This window comes from Meles meles, chromosome 5 (assembly GCF_922984935.1).
Source record: "Meles meles chromosome 5, mMelMel3.1 paternal haplotype, whole genome shotgun sequence".
In the NCBI taxonomy this organism is placed as follows: Eukaryota; Metazoa; Chordata; class Mammalia; order Carnivora; family Mustelidae; genus Meles; species Meles meles.
In genome coordinates this window covers 48,432,763-48,456,860 of record NC_060070.1, presented here as the reverse complement: position 1 = coordinate 48,456,860, position 24,098 = coordinate 48,432,763, and positions in this window count along the sequence as shown.

Below are 24,098 nucleotides of genomic sequence, written 5' to 3'. Positions count from 1 at the left end.
CTCTCTGTCCGTCTTAGGTTAGTCACCTAGGGACGTAGAGCCCAACAGGCAACCACCAGTCACTGCAAGAGCCCAGAGGGCGCCCCTGAAACTCCAGGACACAAGCCCCAGGTCAGAACTTGAACACAGCGCTCTTTGCTCCCTTCTTTTCCTTCTCATTTGTTAGACACAGCCAAAAGCTTTTGTTGAAAAAAGTTTGGTTCTCTAGAGCTTTGAAGCCCACCAGGGGACTGCCAGATTCCCTGCCCTTTGTGGGGCCCGCAGCCCAGCCAGGTCAGCAGAGTTCCGCCCTAGGCACACGTAGTGTCCACAGCTGCTGCAGGCTTACACCCCCACGGGAAGAAGCCGAAGGTTGATTGGCTTTCGTTAAATGCATGTGGTGATCACCTGTCCTGCTGCTCAGAGTCCGGCTTCTTAACGTCAGCTGTTCACCAGGGGCCAAGCTGCGGCTCCCGCCCTGTCCCTGGGACCCATGGCTGGCCAAACAGCGGGATGGGAGCGGCTGGTTCCCACGGAGCTGCGCCGGCCAGACCGCACCACCCCACCAAACACAAGAAGCCGTCACCCTTGGCGGCCGGGAGACTCTGCCAAGTGTTACCAGTTTAACCAGTGCTCTCTCACGAGGATCTGCTCCTTGCATCCAGTGCATGGCTAGCCCGGGGCAGCGTGGATCTCTCCGGGAACGGCCCCAGCGGTCGGCTGCCTTTGCACCAAGATAGCGCCTTCAGCGTCCGGCCCTTGCCCGCACAGCACCCATGGCCTAGAGGTAGGTGTCTTTCTGTTTTTCTGGTGTCAGCAGCCAAACATGAGGGGCCTAGGACTGGTGCTGTGTCCTCCAAGAGAGCTTGTCCGGAACCGCCTGTCTCCTTCCCCACAGGGGGTGGCGGTGGCCTGGCAGGGCAAGCCTTAGGTTGTGCAGACGCTACCCAGCAGGAGGACCCCACTATTTTCTATTCCTTCCTGTCATCAGTGAGCATCTGAAGGAACACCTCGTGGGCATGGGCGTCCCTGAATAAAGCGCTTTCAGTTCTATGCTCTGCTTTTCCACTTAACCTCCTTCCCAGCTCAGAAGTTCTTTAAAAATCTGTTTTCAGTTAGAGATTTTTGTCTTGTGTACATCATCATAAGTTTGGTCCAAAGAGGTACATACCAGAACCATCCTTTTCACAGAGTGAGTGAGCAGCTCTTGCTCCCACAGCCTCAGATAACCTGTCCTAGAGCCCAGAGTCTGCACGAAACTCTTGGGAGAGAACACACTGCAGAAACGGGAAGTTGTTGGAGGGATTATGATCCTGTTAGTGAAGTGCTTGTTAGAGCCCATCTGCCCAGTAACTTGGTGTCAGGAACTTTCCGTAGACCAGTCTTGGGAAGGTCAGCTGGGGCATGAGGACTGTCAGACACTTTTTGTCATTTGATTTAATTAAAATGGAATGGAATATAATGGAATTATTGACTTGAACGGGTTCTTATTGGCTGGAGTTCATAGGAACGATGGAAGAGCCTTGAATTATTTAGTTCAGGCTGGCTCTGATTATCTAAAGAAGTTTGAGGACTACCTTCTCTTTCTCCCAACCTCAGGCAGCTCAACATGGCTTTACTTTCTCCTCTGGGACTGCTTTTTAAGTATTCCCAGTTTCCTTTTCCTGAGATTCTCCCACTAGCCCTGCCTCACCCTTCACCCCTCAGGCCTTGCCTACCATCTCTGGTTCCTCAGAGCCCATGGCATTTCCTTGGCCTTGTGCTGCTGCACTACCCCAAGACCGGTGCGCTGTGGGCCAAAGGCGGCGGGGAACGGGACAGATGGCTCATAGATTTCAGCTCTTCCTGCGCGAGCCAGGCATTCATGCCCGTGGTGTGGAAAAGTAGTCTTTTCTTCTATGAGGGAACTCTGTCAGGGCCCTAAAGTAGCATAACACTCAGCTTGCCTGAGGTTTTCTTAGAATAAAGTGTGCCCAGGACCTCCATCCTTGTAGCAAGTTAGAGACCAGGTGTTTGCCCATTGGTATTTTGGTGAGCAGTTAACTGCAGCAGGCAGCTCAACAGGTAGGTAGGCCTCCTCTGTGCTGGGAGAGGCTGGCCTGACCACCCAGGGCAGCGCTGTGCTTTGGCCTTGCTATGGGAAATGCAGAGTAATTGACCTGGCTGTCCTGACCCAACCCTGGTACCAGTGACACCGGGGAATTCTGTTCACCATGGGGCAAGAGAGCAGCTGAGGCAGCCTCTCAAAGAATAGCAAAGGGAGCAGAAGTTTGTGGTGCTGATCCCCCTGTCCTCTTGCTCTACAGCCAGCTGGGCTTCCGTTCGGAGCCAGAGTGGGAGTGGATGGAGCAGGTTACACAGCAGGGCGCTCACAGTGTTGCTGGATTTCGGTCCATTGTCTTCCTGGGTGGCTCAGCAGAGCCGTCCTCACCCAGGGGTGGGCAGTACCTGTCTGGAGGAAATCGCCCTGCTTCAGTCTATTGCTTTTCCTCCTGCTTTTTGGTGCAAACTTATGTTAACTTGTGTCCAGGATAGAAGGGGCCACAGCAGGATGTTCAGATGTGTCAGAGACCCAGTGGGGCCCCCCGGGACCTCTGCCTCCCACACTGTTCACCTGGTCCCTTCTGTCTTCTGTGTCCGAGCTCTGTGGCTATCCCGGGTGCCCAGGCCTGGCCCGAGGGAGCCAAAGGCCATAAAACATGGTCAGTGGGTATGGGCGGGACCCCGGGGAAAGCACTACGAACCAGGAATAGAACTGAGCTGTGAACAGGACCATTGAAGAGTTTAAAAGGCGTTGTGTGTCTAGATCCCCATGTTCTCCTCTTGGCTTAAAGTTCCAGGTATGTGAAACAGACAAGTTCATGGGGGTTTAGTTTCCTGGCTAAGATGTGCTCTGCTTGCCCGAGACCTGCCTGTGGGCCCACATGTCACAGTGCAATCAGCTCCTGGGACCCTCCTCAGGTGGGTAGTGCCAAAGATGGTGGCCACCTACCAGGTCTTACTCCGGAGACCGGGAGTACATATATTTTAGGACAAGACACTGGCTCGTTCATTCTCACGTCTTTCTCTCAGGAAATTCTATGGCACACTTTTTGCTGTTGACACCAATTTGTTGGGAGAGTCTGAGAATATCTTCTCTATATATGGAGTTCTGTAAACAGGATGGGTTCACAGAGAAAGAAGTGATTTTGATTTGGGGGTGATAGTGATTTGCTACACATGAAAGGAGAGTTTAGAAAACATCCAAAGACTCCGCAATAAATTGTAAAGACATAATGCTTTGTATTGTCCAATGAACTAAACTGCTGAAACTTTGTACCATATATGATTTTCCTCATATGAGCAGCAGCTTCTAAATAAACCAGATAATTTCTTGCCTAAGGAGAGAGAGTGAGTGAGCACTAGCTCTGAGAACTGCAAGCAATTTATGTAAACCGTTTTTCTATAGAGTGGATGTGAAACCTTTCAACAGGTGTGAGCTGAGCCTCACAGATGAGCTGGCACTTCCCTAGACGCTGCAGGGAAGGCAAGGTTCTTGGCCTCAAGAACTCGTCCTCCGGCTGAGGCATAGTAAAGACACCTATGAGAATCTTCCCACAATAAAAATCTATCTTTTATACCATACTACCTTCAGTATCTTATATCTTTATATCTAATGTATGCATATATCTTGTCTAAAATATTCCAATTTATTTAAAAAACATTTGCCAGTTTCTACACCAAAGAAATATCCCAGCTTGCTATCCTCCCCTCTCCTTTTCCTACAAAGTTCTGTTCTGGATCATAGCTGCCTCAGTTCTTGAATAGACCTTTCTCTCATGCCTTTCTTCCTTCAACCCACTTCCACACACACTGGAAGATAAAATATACTTGGAAATAAGAGATCCTCTTCAAAAAAAGAGCATAGTATGTCCTTTAAAATATACTTTATGTCTCAAGTTTGGTACAGTGCACTTTAATACTGTTGATTTTGAAATACAGAATCATCAGCCAACTCTCTCAAAGACTATTCAATACTATCCTGCTTTCATATCCCCATGAATTGATAAATATAGGAGCTATACATAGAAATTAGCAGAAATGTAGAAGTTTTCAAGCTTAGATCCAAACCACAGAGAGCAAATATTTTCTAAATGGGCAGTTTTCAATATCTATAAACACTTCAGCATATGCAGTGTGACCTAGAGTGTGTGACTTAGGCTGGACCATAACCCGTGTTCTAGTCTGGATTGGATGATGCACTGGTTTTCCAACCACGAAAGCCATAACCCAAAGGTGGTGGTACAAGATATCTCTGCATCTTGTTCAACAACCAATGCTTTGCAAGTTCACCTACGCAACTCCAGAAATGGGTTTCTATAAGTGAACATAATGATCTGTTGCCTAGCATGATGAAATATTGGAAACTGTCTCCATTCATGAAACTGAAAATGCGAATTGGCTAAAATTATTTTAGAGACATTCTCCATCCTTAAATGAATCAGGTGAATGAACCCAAGAAGGCCTGTACTCTTTATCCTCAGGGATAAGACTTAAATACTGCTGTGTCCAGATATGACCTCTGGAGAATTCTGTTTCCTGATAGGTCACAGAGGACCCAAGATGGTTGCTCAAAATTTAAAGAAACAGATGATCTGTAAGGGGGCAGGATCTTGCCTTAGGAATCTGGGCATTAATCTTGAGTGAGCCTCCCTATGTTAGAGCGTCAGAACACCTTTAAAAGAACTAAGAACTGGAAACCTTATGAGCTTTCAGAACTTGTGTATGAAGTGTTCCACTGACATTTAGGTCTTTTTCTTTGGCTACAGCACAAGAGGGTGGTTTGGTATGGTATTGTATAGTGTGGGAAATAAAACTACTGAGAATAGCTAATGCTTTGAAAGCAGTCACCACGTATCAGGCAGTTTTTTGCTGGGGATCAGTAAACTTATTCCTAAAAGATCAGATAGTAAACATTTTAGGCTTTATGGGCCAGGGGACAAAATTGAGGGTAATATGTAGGTACTTAAATAACCATTTTCAAATGCAGTCATTTAAAAATAAAAATAAAAAATTCTAAGCTCACTGTACAAAGAGCTAAGGTCAGACACTTGCTAACAATTGAACCTGAGAAAGCAAAGAGTCAAAGGCCCCTATTCCCTGGGGTTGGCAGGCAGGATCTCTTGTTCCTTCTTTAAAATAATGAAGCTTTTATCAAGGGCCTCCCAATGCAAATAACATTTATGGTTCCAGATGGCACATTTTGGCCATTCATCTTTACATAACCGGATGATTATTACAGAGCAGCGATTGTAGCTAAATCATCTGTCAGTTTGCCTTTAGACCTGATATTATCAGCCCAATATTTGGGATAACTGATGACATGTACTTAGGCATGGAAGAGAAGATAAAGGTTTACTATCTCTAAAAGGAAACTCAAGAGACAATAAAGCACTAAGATTGCTTTGGGTCCCAAGTCTCTGGCACCAATGAAAGGCCCTTTCTGGCCAACATCCTGAAAACGGGAGATGTTTTTCTGGCTAATGGTGCAGGGAGTCTCTGATATGGCTGTCCCTTTTTCCTGGCTCTTTAATCAGCAGCAAAATCAAGGGGAAGTAGTTTTGTTATGTGTAGCTTCAAATCAGGGAACATTTCAAAACATCCAGGACTTGGGACTTTTCAGTTCTCTGAACATCCTTTACTTGGCAAGGTGCAGCAATGAAGGTTCTAGTCCAATTACAGAGAGTGTTCTGCATGTAATAGGTAGTTACTGTATATCCCGTATGAGGATTTCAAATGCTAAACCATTTCAATTCATAGATGTCTAGAAGGGCTTGAATGTCTCCTGTGAGCAAAAAGCACTCGGTATCCTTGTGCAACACAAGACTCGACGACCTCCTTCCTGCCCAAAGATCAAATTAGCACTAAAATTGTACTAAAGTCATGAATACTTTCAGGGTTCAGCTCATACACAGGATTATCAAAATTAATGGTTATATGCTAAGCGTGTGTGAGTTTTATAATCCTAGAGTCATCAGAATCTATTTTTCAGGTAGAAACAATTGAATATTGTTCCACTTACTATAAATTAATAGATTTCTAACTGCTCATAGGGAATGTTTGCTATATTATTATGAAGTTATTCTGTCTTAGGAAGCTTGCTTTCCTTGGATACTTTGATTATACCAAGGCCGGTTGGCAGCTAAACTCCTTAAGACCTTGAACCCTTACCACCTCCCCTAAAATGAAGTTGTGTCTGTTTTCTGAGTCAGTTTTGTGATTCCCCTGCTGGTTAGGAACAGCTTGTACTCTCAGTTTACATACCTCTGCTTGCTGCTAAGTGATAGCGGACAAATTACGGCTGGTGAGGAGGCTTGTAAGCGTCTTTGCTGAGCACCTCTAGGAGCCCCAGAGAACCCACAGTCACATGGCCTCTAGAGAGGGAAGGTTTCAGACAACAGCAGACTGGACCCTACTTGTGGGATGTCCTAATCTCCACTTTTGCAGCCTGGGAAAGTAGAGCAGAGAAGCACAAAATGGGAACCTAATATCCCACAGTCACACATCCAAATTAAATTAACTTGAATCCGTTATTATCCTAAATATGGTATAAATCAAATTATAAAGTAACAGATATATTCTTCCATTCTGGTAGATAACAAGTATTTAAGTGAGTTTTTTGGTTTTGGGTTTTTGGTTTTTTTTAGCACACAGAATAAATGCTACTTTAATACCCCTTAACAATAAATATTTATTAGAAACCTTCTCTGACCCACACTGTGCCACTCTCTCTCTCCTATGTCATCTCTTTTTCTTTCCACAACTCATAAACAGCAGGGCAGGAGTTATAACCCAGCTTTTCTGAACCAACACAGGGTATGAAGGTGCTCCATTGGCTTTGTGACCTTACATGGAAATCTTTCTCAGGACCATTTAATAGACATTATGTAATATGTTTTTTAAGAGGAACCAATGTGGTAAAATTGAGAATGAGAACAGTTTGCTTTTAATTTCTTTCGGAGGGATTGTGTGAAATCAAAAGCTCCTACATTGAGCACAATGGGACTTTTCACTTAGGCAGTCAGTACAAGCAACCTTGATCGGAACTGTCCAAAGCGACTATTTTCTTAAGAAGGAGAAACAAGACAAAGTTCATGATAACACTCTCCTAATGGAACCAAACTGAACCACCCAGCTTAACTTCCCTAGGAGGAACCTGCGTCAAATCTAACACAAATATTTACCTAGATGTCCTTGAAGAGGAACCCAAGACTCCTTCCAGGTGTGGATTGCTAACCTGCTCCAAAGAGCCAAGCAAGAATTAGATGTTCTGATTTAGTCCTAAGTTATGGTTTATAGAAATATGTTATAGTCCATACATTATATATTTATACAAATAATAAATATGTGTATAATTATTAAAATATATTAGAAATAAATATAATATAAACACATTATATAAAATACGTAGAAAATATATCTAGAAACATGCCAGCAAACATTTCACTGATTTTTTTTTTTTTCTCTCTCCTATTATAATATTGGGTATTCTCTTGTAGTTGTACTTGTCTGGGGAGCTCTGCAAAGACTTGTTTGCCTTTTCCCTGCACTCAGGCTGAGGAGTGGTAACAGAAACTTTGCTTATACCAAACAACAGTTTCATAAGGCTGTTGGGGGTGGAGAGAGGCCTGGTCAAAATCCCTTTAAGTGCCTGAAGTGGATGAGCTGACCCTTCACAGAGCCAGAGAGAGACACCAGCCTCCAAGCCCCCTCTCAAGTTTTGTTGTTTGGATAGGGTAGGTATACACTCAATGTTCTGTTCCTGGCAAGATGGTATAAAACCGTGCACATCCTTCAAATACCACAGGGCCAGCTATATGATTTGCAGGGTCCAATGAAAGATATAAACTTATAGATGCTTGTTCACAACGTAAGAAAATAGCTTTTTCCTTGTTACAACCTGTCAGGGTGTTTTTTTCTTTGCTATTTAATGTACCATTCCCTCAGGCAGGAAGGTATTCGCTGGACAGGTATAGGCCTTCATTGCCATGGGGATCCCTAGTCTCCCCCAGCTGAGCACGTGGGGTTTCCTCCAACTGTCCTTTTATCGGCACCCAGCCCTACCGTGAGGCAGAGGAGGATAGCGGTTGCTGGAACAATGGAGGGACTAGGCAGCCAAAAATCCGACCCTGGGAAGCAGCAGTGTAGCAGGAAGAGAGACCGTGTGTGAAGCAGCCTCCAGGCCCAGTCACATACTCTGCGGTCCCATTAGACTTTACAAAACACAAATTCAAACATAAAAGGTTTGACCCCAGAACATTCAACCCCAGAGTGTGGAGCCCTTCTGAGAGTGGAGCTTGGTATAGTCACACTGGTAAGTCCCATGAAGCCGGTCCTGGCTAGCCTGGAAGTTCCCTCAGAGCACCTATTTGCTACAAGTAGGCTCTCCGATCCCAAAATTGGTCATGTGACAGCAGTCTCCCTAAATAACGACCAAAGAGACTCCTAATGCTAATCAAGGTGTCCCTGCCAAGAGCAGCTCTCCCAATTCAGGATTTAGCAATAGATAAAAATTGAGTTCAGGGATCTAAAACCTTTGTTGCAGTCTCAAAAAATTCTAACTAATCATTAGGATGAACTTGTAAGTAGAAAAACTCGCCAAGCTTCTTTGCTGACAGGCCAAGGGGAAGGTAGATAATGAGAGAGCCCTAATCAGATGACACAGAAGCCACCAAATCACGAAAATCCAAACAAACAAGAAAGCATTATCTTATCAGCAGGGCCAGAAAAACAGACCATGAGAGAACAAGCTCTGCGCACCTGGAAAAGAAGATCTTAGGAGAGAAAAATAAGAAAGAAAAGAAAAGCACCATGACAGTTAGGCTTGAACTCTGAGCTAGTAATGGAACAAAACCCAGATTTGCTTAAAAGAAAGACCATCGTGGGCCTTTCGTTTTCCCAGAGTTCCTTCCTTTGTTAGCCTCAATGAGTTATAAACCTCAACTATAACTCAGGATGATTTTGACACAGAAACTGTGTAACTGGGGTATGGGGCCCAGTCCTTTGCACTGGCTCTCATGCTACACTGTCAGACCACTCTTTGTTAGCCTCATTTGCAGCAGGAAACCAGGGCTTACAGAGGTCCCTTGCCCACAGCCACCCAGTGGCGCACAGTGACAGAAGTGAGGTATGACCCAGCCGCCTGCCTCTATACCTGTGCACTTAGTCCTGTCCTTCCTGCTCCTCATACTGGCTGCCTTGTATTCCCTCAGGAGGCACAAAAAGCACTTTTTTAAAGCCCTGTGTCCCTATTTGTGTTTTGGAGATTGTAATCACAAGAGCAGAAGAGCTCAGACAGAGCAGCTAATGAGAAGCAACTCAAGGAAATAAAGGACATCTTCAAGCTCCCCCTCTTTTCTCTCTTCCTTCTGGTATGAATCTCCCCTGCTAGACTTTCTATGCACCCACGTCCTCCTTGTAAAATAAAAATAATAATGAAGTTTTTATCATAGTATTGTGGTTAAGAGCCAAGACTGGTGATCCATGCAGATCACTTAGCGTATCCCTCAGTAAAATTTGCCATCGTCAGTATAAACATTCGTATTAGTGTCAGTGTCGATTCGGGAATGGGGAAGAATGTTGAATGCGTATGGGCAGGCACTGTTAGTCTCTTTCCATAGACTATAGTATGGAAAAGCAGAGCAGTTTGTGCGAAGTGGGTAGGGGGAGTTACGAATGTAGAGCCCACTGCGGATTAAGACCTGTGTTGTGTCATGACTATCAAGAAGCACACCTAATGGAGTTTATTTTCCAATCTGTGTTCTCCTAATTTCCTGAAAATTCTTTCAGAAGCTCTTCATATCCCGTATATGGCCAACTTCTTAGTCAAACAGGAAAAAAAATCTAAGGGAAAAACTAAATCTCAATGTACTGGAATCCCAACGTTGCCAGTTTATATCTGTTCCAAAATTTATTTCTGAAAAATTTCACATCAACACCAGTCACTTGGTTTATTTCTTTTGTATTTTACCATTTTATTACATATAAATGGCTTAGGGATTGCATCTTCTTATTTATACATTTTACTGGTTACCTTAGAGTAAAAGTTCTCTGCTTTCTAATTCCTAGCACTGTAATACGCAACAAAGTAAGCACAATAAAGGCTCAGTTATTAATAAATAAAGGCTCTACTTATCAAACTAAAGAACACTTCCTAACATTCTCTCAGGGAATTCTTTCTCCAGTCCCCACAGACTGGATCTCTGTAAGTTTAGGGTTTTGGATCCTAAAGAGGGAACATACCCACCAGGAGACCTAGCAAGAATCCCATTGTACACTAAGGCACACCGTCTCCCCAACCACCTGGGGCAACTCAGACCAAACTACTGACAGGTAAAAAGAAGAATCCCCATCTTGGCAGGGGTAATCCATCCTGACCACCAGTCAGGAGAAGGAAGAACTCTTGTTCCCAGAGAGCAAACAGGAATATGTTTGGCACACAGGTGTTGGATTTGGGCTTGTCTCAGAATTCCCTTGCCCAGTTACGAGACTGATTATCTGTACGTCATGAACCCAACAGCCACAGCCTGAGAAAGGGGCCAGAACCCTTCTGGATTTCCCATCAAGTAAGTGCCAAAGACCAGCGGAGAAGCTGGCCAAGGGTGAAAGGAATTTTGAAAGGTTAATGAAGGAAGGAGAGAATGAGTAACACTTGTGGCCTTCAGACTAACTGCAGTAGTGAGGGAAGTAGTTTGTCATGCTAATCATCCTCCTATGAGTTTCCCACCAGAATCTTGTAGGAGCTGGTTCCAAAATTCATAGGGAATAAGTAGATCCAAGCAGCACAAGGAGAGGGCTCTCGTATGACTGGTGTCACAGTCCTAACCTCCCTTCAAGACATAGATGCATCCCCCCACCCCATCGGTGGAGAGGTTGGTGCCAATCAGCCCTCTTTGGGAATCACCTCAGTGGAAGAAGGCCCTGCTCCAGGTCATGGGCCCTTCAGGCAGACCACATATAATGGCTGATCAGTGCAAGTTGGGACAACTCTGAGGGGCTGTCCAGCTTCAGATCCCTCTACATACATACACACTTGGAAAGACCTTATTAGGACCACACATCAGCCCAACTTACCCTTCTGCCCAAGTTTTCTTCCTCTTTGGCCCCACTTTAATAAACTTCCTCTACACTAAGCTCCATCTCAGAACCTGCTTCTTGGAGAAGCCAACTCAGAGCAGTCACTGATACTTAGATTACAGTGAACTCTTTACCAGATCATCATGCTGCTTCATCTTCAGACCCTACTTTATCTGATGGGTCAGAGGAACACCAAGGAAGATGGCAGGCTTGATCTGCTTCACTATTGATACCCATGTGAGGGTTATTCACTGGCAGAGAACAGGAGCAAAGACTGAAAGGTTTTTCTTCCACAGGCTAAAATGAAGAAGCAGGGCAAGAGCTTCCCACTTTAGTAGCTGTGGCAATAGACAGTCTCTCCAAATATCCTCAAAATATAACCCCCTTCAGAAGACCAGCATCACGTGTCTACCACAGAGAAGGTACCACTCACTAGCCAGAGGACTGTAGGCAGTGGTGTTCTGGCAAGGGTTTAACAACCAACAAGCAATCCAGAGGGGAAAAAAAGCACTGACTTATAACATTTGCTTATTTCCATGGTATAAAGACTCCCACCATGGCTGATTTTAAGTTACCAATAGGACAGCACTGATTGTGAATCAGAAAGAAATGTACAATAACATACCATCACAGAGTATTTCCACCATACAGTTGTAATACACATAAATAACCTTAAAGGGGTAGATAATAGTAGAATATATAGAACAATGAAAGAAGTGACAAGTTTTGAGTATTATCTCTTTTTAATATAATTCATTCCATTGTAATTTTATATAATTCAGTTTGATGTAATGGTATATTTAAAAATTGGCCCATAAAATTCCTGAAAATTTAACCGTCAGCTCTAACAAGCAGATACAGACCATTTCCAGCATATCATCTGATACAGGAGCAGTTGAGAAAAAGACAGCCCCTTTTTCTCACTCCTCTTACCAGTCCTCAACACAAAAAGCTAGAAGAAGAACAGGGAGGAGGAAGAAAGAAAGAAAAAGGCATGTTCCCCTCTCTCTTGGCCAGACAGACACAGAAGTAGAAAATGTTCCACTTTTCTGTTGATGCAGAATAGACCACCACAGAATATAATGGCACTCTCTCACAGTTCTGAAGGCCATCTGGTCTCCTCTGGGTGGTTCTTCTCCATGAGAAGTTAGCTGGAGCTACACTCATCTGGTGCCTTGACTGGTCTCTCATGCCGGAGACAGCCCATTTACAAGTCTGTCACCTTGGCAGACACAGCTGGGAGGGTGGCTCAGCTAGGACTGTGGCATGACTGGGCCTCCCTCTCTATCCATGTAAGGGCAGGGCCTTTCCTTTTCCATGTGGTATCTCTACATACTATGTTGACATGCCAGATTTCTTGCATGATAGCACAGGGTTTCCAAAAGCACAAAAGAAGATGCCAAGCCTACTTATGACTCAGGCTCAAAATGGGCACAACATTCTTTCCACTTGTTAAATTCAATATTGGAGGAGACAACAAAGGGCATGGTTGGTGGAGGGCCATCTTCAGAGACCAGCTATCATGGGAAGGGGATACCTGAGAGGTAATAAGGAGATAAGGCTTAAATTGGATTTGAAATAAGAGGTATGCCTTTGAGATTAGAAAAACTTGAGGTTTTAAATAACAAAGTGACAGGAAAATATAGATTCTAGACAAAATGTTACTATGGATAAGGAAGGAATATTTGACATAACAGTGTAGGGGAATTTGAAATAATATAAAATAACTCAGTATATATACCCTTGCTTGGTCTAAAGTGTTCATGACTGTAAAAATATCAGTAATGGTTATGAATTTTTAAGAAAATTTATGTTTTTCAACCATCGTAACAAAATTAAGGTAAATATTTAGAGGTGTTCTCTTCATCTGCATCAGGTTTCACTCTTGCTTTTAAGAATGAGCATCCTAATTTCTATCTGAACAGTGCAATCTGACAACTGTTTTATATTTATTTAATTTTTGCCAAACATTTTAGTGTAACACTCAGCATGTGATTCTCTCCCATTTTCCAAAATCTTTGCAGTTTTTTCCAAATATGGAAATTATGGAAAAATAAGAGTTCTCTGGGACACACCCACATCCTGCTCAATTTTGAACAGATTAAGAAACAATTGGTTGGAATTCACAGTATCTATTAAATCCTTTCCTAGACCTAAATAGTACATTGGAGGACATTTGTAAATTATCACTGGGAATAACACAGTAATAAAACTTATCTGTAGTGGTAACGTATTTACTTCTTTACAGTGTAAAAAACATCTTGGATATGTTATTATATCCTAGTCTTAAGCCACCTGAAGTAGTAGACTACTATTATTGCCTGTGTATTGCAAAAAAAGAAATTAAGGCCTAGAAAAATTAAATAGTTTGCTTCAGATCTGTAGTTATGAGCACCTAAAACCACGTCTTCAGGCTTCAAATTAAGTAGGCCAATTTTCCTAATTCAATGACCTACTAGAATCTTTCTTTCCAAAACCTAAATCTTCATTTCTCCAGACAGATCTAGTATGAAAGAAGATTTTTATGGAATAGGAGAACACTGGGTCCTTACTTCTATAGAAGTGTTACCCCAACTCAGGCAGTATTTCTCTTCTAACTTACTGTCAAAGCCTCAGATTTTCTATTGCTTTTGTGGGACATCACTACTTTTTTTCCACAGCCAAGTTGGTTAAGACAGAGCATCCTTTATTGGAAGGCAGGTCATACAAAGCAGGCAAAACTCTTACCAAAGAAAGTATTTCTAGCAGGATCCAAAAGGTGATTCAAGTAGCCAGGGTGAATAATGGTGTCTAATTCAAGGGTAGCTTCTTGAGCTGAGGCGTGTCTATAGGCGTACATTTCTACATGAACAATCATTCGAAAAAAGTTTGTTGTAAAGGACAGCCTGTTGTAAGAATTGACTTTTCAGCCGAGTTTTTAATTAACATCAAAGTTTCTTAATGGAAGATTGCATAGTAATTAAAACCATGAGTTTTGGAGTAAGACCTGGTTTAAAACAGAATCATCTACATATTGTATATGTGACATTTCAGCAGTCACCCAACTCTACATTTCAATTTCTTCTTCATAAGACAAAGTAATAGTGAGTCATTGATAGGATTCAGAAAATTGTATATGTTAAAATGGATAATACAATACAGTCTCCAATAAATATAAATGATATACATTACAAAGGGATCACCACGATTAAATCTAGCTTACCATCTGTCATCACACAAAGTTGTTACATATTACTAACTGTATTTCCTGTGGTATACCTTGTATCCTTACATCTTATTTATTTTATAACTGAAGTTTGGAACTTTTAATCCCCTTTCCCCATTTTACCCATCCTTGCACTTCCTCTGGCAACCATCAGAGTGTTCTCTGTATCTGTGTGTTTATTTTGATTTTGTTTTATTTTGTTTTGTTTTTCAATTGCACATGTAAGTGAAATCATACAGTATGTGTCTTTCTCCATTTGACTTATTTCACCTAGCATAATACCTTTGAGGTCCATACATGTTGTTACAAATGGTAGGATTTCATTCTTTTTATGGCTGAGTAATATTCCATTATGTATATGTGTGTGTATAGATATCTATATCTTTATCTATACTACATCTTCTTTACTTTTTGTATTAGTGTTTTAATTTTCTTAAAAAAAAAACCCCAAAACCAAATTGTTGGATCATATGGTAGTTCTATTTTTAATTTTTTGAGGAACTTCCTACCATTTTCTATAGTGGCTAAACCAATTTACATTCCTTCCAACAGCATACGACATCCTTCTGCACATCCTTCCCAAAACTTGTTATTTCTTTTCTTTTTGATACTAGCTGTTCTGACTGATGCGAGGGGCTATCCCATTGTGGTTTTGATTTGCGTTTCCCTGATGATTACTGATGTTGAGCATTTTTCCATGCATCTGTTAGCCATCTGTATGTCTTCTTTGTAGAAATGTTTATTCAGGTCCTCTGTCCATTTTTTATTAGATTCTTTGTTGGATATTCAGTGTGGGAGTTCTTTATATGTTATGGAAATTAACCCCTTATCAGTTATATCATTTGTAAATATCATCTTCCATTCAGCTGTTTGCCTTTTTATTTAATGGTTTCCTTGGCTGTGTAAAAGCTTTCAAGTTAAATTTAGTCCCATTTTTTTAAAATTTTTGCTCTTTTTCCATTACCTCAGATAACAGAATTAAAAAAATTGCCCAGACCTGTGTTTTCTTCTAGGAGTTTTGTGGTTTAAGATCTTATATTCAAGTCTTTAATTCATTTTGAGTTTATCTTTGTATATGGTGGAAAAAAGTGGTCCGGTTTCATTCTTCTGCATGTAGCTGTCCAGTTTTCCCAATTCCATTCATTAAAGAGTTTTTTCCATTGTATATTCCTGCCTCCTTTGTTGAAGATTAATTGACCACACAAAATGGATTTATTTCTGGGCTTTCTATTCTGTTCCAGTGGTATATGCGTCTTTTTTTGTGCTGGTAACATACTGTTTTGATTACTACAGCTTTGTAGTATAGTTTGAAATCAGGGAGTGTGATACCTCCAGCTGCATTCTTCTTCCTCAAGATTGCTTTGGCTACTTGAAGTTTTTGAAGTTCCATAAAAATTTTTCTAGTTCTGTGAAAAATGTCATTGGGATTTTGATAGGGATTGCCCTGAAGTTATGCTGGGGGGAGGTGGGATTGGGAGAGGGGGAGCGGGCTATGGACATTGGGGAGGGGAGGCGAACCATAAGAGACTATGTACTCTGAAAAACAACCTGAGGGTTTTGAAGGGTCAGGGGTGGGAGGTTGGGGCAACCTGAGGGTTTTGAAGGGTCAGGGGTGGGAGGTTGGGAGAACAGGTGGTGGGTAATGGGGAGGGCACGTTTTGCATGGAGCACTGGGTGTTGTGCAAAAAGAATGAATACTGTTACACTGAAAAAATAAATAAAATGAAAAAAAAAAAGAAATATGGACATTTTAACAATATTAATTCTTCTAATCAGTGAACTCAGTGTATCTTTCTATTTGTTGGTGTTGTCTTTGGTTTCTTTTGTGACTATCTTATAGCTTTTAGAGTATAGGTCTTTCATCTCCTGGACTAAATTTGTTCTTAGGTATTTTATTCTTTTTGATGCAATTGTAATGGGAACTTCTTTTTTAACTTCTCTTTCTGATGGATCATTATTACTGTATAGAAATGGAACAGACTTCTATATATTAATTTAGTATCCTGCAACTTTTGAATTCATTCATTACTTCTAATAGTTATTTGGTGGAGTCTGTAGGGTTTTCTATATATAGTATCATATTGTCTGCAAATAGTGACAGTTTTACCTTACCAATTTGGATGCTTTTTATTTCTTATCTTAATGCTGTGTCTGGGAATTCTAGTACTGTCTTGAATAAAAGTGATGAGAGTGAACATTCAAGTCTTGTTCCTCATCCTAGAGGTAAAGCTCTTTGCTTTTCACTATTTTCATTATTGATGTAATATTACTTGTGGGTTTGTAATATATGGACTTTTTATGTTGAGGTACATTCCCCCTAAACCCACTTTGTTGAGAATTTTTATCAAAATTGATGTTGAATTTTGTAAAATGCTTATTCTGCATCTACTATGATGATCATATAATTTTTATCCTTCATTTTGTTAATGTGGTGTCTCATGTTGATTGATTTACAAATATTGAACCATCCTTGCATCCCTGGAATAAATACCACTTAATTGTGGTGAATGATCCTTCTGATACATTGTTGAATTTGGTTTGCTAAGATTTTGTCAAAGATTTTTACATCAGTTATCATTAGGAACAAGATTTAGAATAAAAATATTGCCCCTCCTACCTAGACTCAGAAGGCAAAACTGATTAACAGATACAAATTATTAATATAAATAATTATCAGGACAAATTTTGATAAAGTATTGAGGACCAAAGAGAAACATAAGATCTATAAAAATTTGATATAATGGACTCATTTATAAAGGGGGAGAAGAATAACTTTCATTATATTTACTTCCATGTTTTAACATGAATCTATAAAAATTTTTCCAAAAAATCCTTAGTTTGAGACCATATACTCTGATGGAAATACAGAGTCACAAAGTTCCTTCACTTATTTATTAAGCACTGGGTGCCAGGGACGTTCTTATAGGAGGGAAAACAACAGTACAGAAGAACTATATATAGCTGCTTACCTCAGGAAATTTTTCTCTGTTGTGGAGGATGAATTATTCAACAAATAATTACTATAAGTAGAGGAAAAAATTAGAAGAAATGTAATTTTGTGTGCTTTGAGGCATTAACTTTAAACTTACTCTTGACTTATTTTGCCTATTTTTAAATTAGAAAAAAATGATCATTTTTACTATGTATTTTATCACATTTTATTAAGTGTTGAAATAGTTTTGTTATTTTATTAAAATTTATCTGAATTCAAGAGCTAAATTTGCTAATTTTCCCTGAAGATCTGCTTCATTCTCCCTTTGCTTCCACCAAGGTTTTTTCATCATTGCAAGAGGACTAATTTCCTTTACTAAAGAGCCATAAATATGAATTCCTTCAAATCAGCCCTCTTTGTTATCCTTCCATCCATGCAGATGCAATTATCCTTCATACAAAAACTTATTTAATTGATCAGAAACTACTATAAGATTTTAAATATTAAAGAATAAATAGAAGCAAGCACTATGGTACAAATGGTCTGAATAAAACTGATGTTGATATCAATGTCCCACTAAGGGGATGCTCTAGACTTTTAAAAAAATAAAAGAATGAAAAAAATAATAATACCAATAACAAAAATAATAATCATGATGATAGCATAGATATAGGTGCTCTTGAAGAATGTTTATGACCAAGATCTCTGGTGCACTCTTACAGATCACTCCCTTCATTTAATGTCAGCTGAGTCACTCATCTTTCTGTGTATCAGATTCATTGTACTAGTTCAGTATTTACTGACTGTTCATGAGATACAAAGCACAATCCCTAAAGGTGAGCTAACAAAGCTGCTCTGCAGTTTGTTTCCTTTCTGCCTTTGCAAACTTGCACCACAAACTCCAACAGGGTAAAAGTTATGCCAGTCAGCCCACTATTTGTGTGAGAATAACCTTGATCTTGACCACTTCTAGGATGCCGTGAACTCTGAAGTGAGTTATGCGGAAGAGAAAACGTTGACTACAAATAAGAAATGGTTCCTGTCCTCCCAGAAGACATTTAAGATAAGAGTCAGAAGATTGGTCAAGCAGGTTTAGTGGTGAAGAGGAGAAAATGGTGGTCAGCTTTAAAAGAGAGCTCAAGACTTTCTTCTTCTTTGCTATTATGTTACATTATCCAGCAGGTTACAGGGTCAGGCATCAACAGGGCCCCTTGGCAGATGGTGGAATACTTGATGTGATCAAGGGGCCACATGTGGCCCTCCACTGTGCCCTCTGAGGTTCTCTTCTCCTTTTGACTCTTCCACTCTTGAGATCGACAATCTCTTTTTATTCTTTCTCTCTTCAGAGGTCCCTACTCTGAGCAGGTCTGGGGTGAGTAACTTAGATTCAATTCTAGGTCCCAGAAAGAAACGTCCTTTCCTTCTGCTTACAGGTGCTTTCTTCTTTGGATCCTTCTTTCTGTACTGCCCATGTCATGAAACCGGGGAACTACAGAGTACACATAGGAAAAAGGGGACCAGAAGTATGCTGGCTTACTCTTAAGGACAACCATAGACAGTCTGGAGCCTTCAGAAGAGAAGGACTTGTTCCCCTAGTTGCTGAGGAGGTTCAGATGATCTTCAATCATCAATCCTCTTTGAAAAAGGATTGCCTTAACTAAGAAATCCACCTTGCTCAAAGTTATACATCCTTCCAGGGACAGCTTCCATTCACAACCTATCCATACTTAACAAAACTCTGAAAAGCCATCCCAACTCCAGAGCCACCCTTGAGGTCAGCAAAGGCCTTCATGGGGACTGCATTATAGCTCAACTTCTCCCTCTTCCCCATCCTGCTTCTTATTCATCCCTTTGACAGCCCAATAGCAATACTTAATCCATGTACTGCTTATTTAAAAAAATAAAATCGTAGAAACCACTCCTATCTTACAGGTTATACAAAAACAGATGATATTTGTCCATGGGCTATAGTTTGCCAACCCTTGCTCTATAACCACTTTCCTAAATTAAGTCAGCTTTGGGAATCTTAATATAAACATATGTCATTATGATGTGCATTTCCAAAGTTAAAATGTTTAAGCTAGAAATGCTTACATTTAAGTCATTGGTGGGAAAATAAGGAATATCAACTCAGAAATATTAAGCTAAACCATTCACATGAACAAAAACATTCCCACTCTCCATGTTATATTTTTTCATGAAATAAAACTTTTTTTTGTTTGTTTGAGGGCCAAACATTCTTGAAGTGGAATATGAAAGTCACTTGGAAAAGAAAAACATTATCAACAATTAGATTTAAATTTGGGAGCTGTGATGAAGAGTGGTTTTCTATAACTTTCTTTGAATTTCATGGAATCTGGCAGCAGTCTAAGGCACAATATCACCTTCACGTGTAATTTACATTGAAAAGAAGCTACAAGGAAATGACCCACTGAACCTATTCATCAAGAGACCTAGTATCTGCTCAGCAGCTATTATGACTTCAGGCCAAGTATGCCATTGCCCTGGTCTTCAGCCATTCTAGCAATGAAAATGGACATGACATCCCTGAAACCCTCTACCTTCCATCTTAGAGTTCTAGAAGAACCAGCAACTGGGATTGTCACCTTAAGGGCTGAGTACTCAAAAGTACTCATGTGATGAGTTATTTTGAGTAAATAAATAAATGAAGAGCTCAAAAACGATACTCAAGTGGAACTATTCTCCACTTTGATTTTGTTGTTCACTTCCTGCTCAGGCTTTATTGCAAACTATGGACAGAAAAAAATTTCAGTGGTCTATTTGACGTTAATACTTAGTCAAGGTCAAACTTGTATGAAAATAGATTCTATTTCAGTTTTGAAATTCCAATTAACTTCGTATCAGATAACTGATTTTTTTCATCAAATATAAGAGACAGAGCATTGCATTCTAGAGAATTAAAATTTCTCAGAAGAGAGTGTCTAGAATAGAAATCTGATATGATTCATGCTTTCTTTTTTTTCCCCTTCTCTGTTGTAGGTGTAATCTTTTTAGAGGAATTCATGGTTAATCCTATAATGATATCTGAAGGAAAATCAGTGAGGATAGAGTAGACCTGATTTTTCTAACCATAAACACTATCAATTAGAGCTAGAAATAACTTTGGGAAACCATGGCCACAAAGACTATGGTTAAACTAAAAATAACATGATACAATTTGAAGGGGGTGGACGGTAGTTCAGACAAGAGTCTTTCCTTTATTGTAGGTTTTTCAGGCAGAGGTCACTATGAAGTCAACCATTGTGGTTTCCAACATAGATCCTCAATGTAATTCTTTTCCTTTATTGGACTTCCCAACCCCTTAAAGCTCCCTCAGACTTGCTTTTTTTCTGGGAAACCTGATCAGGCACCTTCTTCATTTGAGACTGAGAGATAGAACATCAGGGCAGAAAGAGGAACCGGGATGAAGGACTAAGAGTTGAACATCAGATAGAACTTTCTCTTAATAATGGTGCCTAAACTTTTTTTTTTTCCTATACCATGGCCCATAGCCATCTATCTAAGAAACAGTGGGATTTGTCTATTTTTGAACTAATTCAGTCCAGCTTGCCCTGGCACTTAAACATTACAACCAAGCAGTGTTTCGTACAAATCAACTGCTTTTTCATCAGTTAATACCAACTTATTTTATTGAAGAGAAAAACAAATCTTTGTAAAATAATAAAGCTACATAATGACACTCGATGCTGCTTTATCACAGTTTCAAAACTTCAAACATGAATTGAGTAACCATGCTTTAAGGGGAAAGGGGCATGATTTGAAATAGTGATATTGCTCATTCAAGTTACAAAGCCAAGATATAAAAGAAATGGTGAAATACAGGAGAAAACTGGGTTACAGAATAACCCATAAGGTTGAAGGCCGAAAGTTAGAGGCTTCTGGGCTCAAAGCTATCTTGTTCATATCCTGAAGGGAGCACATTACTCTCACTGTGGCAAAACTCCACTACAGGGTACCCATCTTTTTTTTTGTTACTAACAGAAACTTAATTTTGTTTAGGAGAAATATTGTGTCCAAGCTAAACGTACATACATACACACACATACATACATACAATACTTTTCAACTTCCCTGTAGCTCCAGATGTCCATGTGACATTGTTCTTTCCAAGGAGATGTAAGTGATAGTATGTTCCTGGGAAATTTTGCTTCAACTCTACATTCCATGCTTCCTTCCCTTCACCTTTCCCCTTCTTTCTTAAAGGCACTATGTTTGGAAGTAGAAGAACCAAGTCATAATCATAAGGAAGAGATGCCAAGATAATGGGACAGGGCAGAAAGAGCTATACCAGCCCTGGACTGCTTTCTCTGGGTGTTTCTGTTCATGAGAAAAAAATAAAGCCCTATATGTTTCAGCCATTGTCATTTTGATCATTTGAGCCAAAGACAATCCCTTATTCATCTTGGCAGTTAAGAAGCCCAAGGCCCCCTTCACTGACCAAAGTAACCTGCCTGATACATAGCACCGCCATGTTTCAAATCCACATCTGTTTCCCAGGAACCCCCTCTCTGTCTACATCTTTGTCTTTGTTCTTTGCCTCTGCTTCCTCCAGGGAGTCCTGGCACCTACAGTATTTAGCTATGGCTCAAGTTCCTAAAAATGATTCCCTTCACAATGTTAAATAACAGACTTCTCTTCTGTATAACTTTCTCATGCCAGAAATGTGTTCACAGGTTTTTTGCCATTGTCCTTTGGAAAACCAAAGGAAGTTCAGGGCAAGTTTTGTAAAGAAGAGGGCACTGGACCTGGGCCAGGCAGGATGTCAGGGATTTCACTGACTGAGGTCATGGAAAAAAAGTCATTTCAAGCAAAATGAGCCCTTTGAGCAAAAGCATGGGGAGGATCAACTTCAGTTTGGCAGAGAGCAGAGAGTATGTGAAGGCTATATTTACTTTTTTAAGCATTTTTTTTCTTTTTAATAAGGTAACATTTTATTAATTTTGAAAGATTTTTCCCACCAAGGGGAAAGTCTACTTTTAGTATGATATCAAAAGTTCAGAGCCACTCCGAAACAAAGAAAATTACATACAAAAATAAGCAATATCAGACACTACTAGCTATGGTGGGATTATATTTCCCTATTTTCTCTCTTAGTTGCAAAGGAATATCAGTGTACCACGAAGTCTCTCTTCCCTGTACTGTCTTACACATTTGTAGATTTCACTGTATCCTAATATTAGGATATTTGCATATTAAGTTCCTACAGAGCCTTGAACATGAGGTAAATACCCATTTAACACCTCATTGTTCTTTCTTATTTTCACCAGTCATAATAGGTGGACATGGTTAATTTGGTTCATGATTTTATATCAGTTGAACTCTGTACAGCTTGTAATTTTACTATCCTGTGAGTCAACATATCCTGGAAATGGGTCTTTGATGTGAGGTTTTTAGAACAGTGTACTATTTCAAGAATAGCATGAAGTGCTTTTCAGGTGATCATACATCACTTCAAGACAATTAACTCAGAGGAAGTAGTGACAGTTGAAACTCAGCTATTAATACCTTTTTTTTTAAAGATTTTATTTATTTATTTGACAAACAGAGATCACAAGCAGGCAGAGAGGCAGGCAGGGAGAGAGGGGGATGCAGGCTCCCTGCTGAACAGGGAGCCCGATGCGGGACTCGATCCCAGGACCCTGGGATCATGACCTAAGCCGAAGGCAGAGGCTTATCCCACTGAGCCACCCAGGCGCCCCTTAATACTTTTTTAAAAGATATTAATTACAAGTTCCCTTATCAGCTGTGCTGCTGTGTTTAAAAAAAAAAAAAAAAAATCTTGTGGCCACTATCAAATACCATCACGTTTTTGCAAACAGTCGCAGCAAAGAAACACAGAGGCCCTGTGAGTACTGAATATGGTTGCCTGGGGTTTGACAGAACAGTTTTTTAAGATTTATTTATTTGAGAGAGACAGCACACAGGCACAAGTGGTAGGAGCAGCAGAATGAAAGAGACAAGCAGATTCCCCGCTGCGCTCAGAGTCCAGCACGGGGCTCAATCCCAGGACCCTGAGATTGTGACCTGAGCTGAAACCAAGAGTCAGACCCACAACCGACTGAGCTGCCAGGCGCCCTTGGACCAACTTTTTAAAAACATTTTTCTAGGGGCACCTGGGTGGCTCAGTGGGTTAAAACCTCTGCCTTCAGCTCAAGTCATGATCCCGGGGTCCTGGGATCAAGCCCCACATCAGGCTTCCTGCTCAGCGGGGAGCCTGCTTCCCCCTCCCTCTCTGCCTGCCTCTCTGCCTACTTGTGATTTCTGACTGTCAAATAAATAAATAAAATCTAAAAAAAAAACAACATTTTTCTAACTCGGAATTAGTGCTGCTCCTCCTCAATCATTCATTTCCTCTAATAATGGCTTCTGTAGATGGGCTGACAATCACTTGTCATCCCTGAGTGTGCCTTAACAGTCTTCCACAGGACTCTTCTCCATCATGATTTACTATTCAAAAGAAGAAGTGGAAGTGAACACTGACAGATCAAGAGGGCACATCTCTATGTGTGATGCCTGTTTCCAAGGAAGGTATTGAGACTACCAAGGAATTAACCTTGAAACCTGTGCACATCTTCAGGCCTATCACTCTGAAGTGAGTTGCAATCAGATGAGTGGCTGCTTCGCTACACATTTTAAGATTCTTTATTATGACAAATATTCCATGTACCTGTTTTACATTATCGCAGATAAAAGTTAGGCTCTATAAATGTAGCTGTATTGGCTTTTTAAAAATTACTTCTGCTGGGGCGCCTGGGTGGCTCAGTCGTTCAGCATCTGCCTTTGGCTCAGGTCATGATCCCAGGGTCCTGGGATCGAGCCCCCCATCGGGCTCCCTGCTCAGGGGAA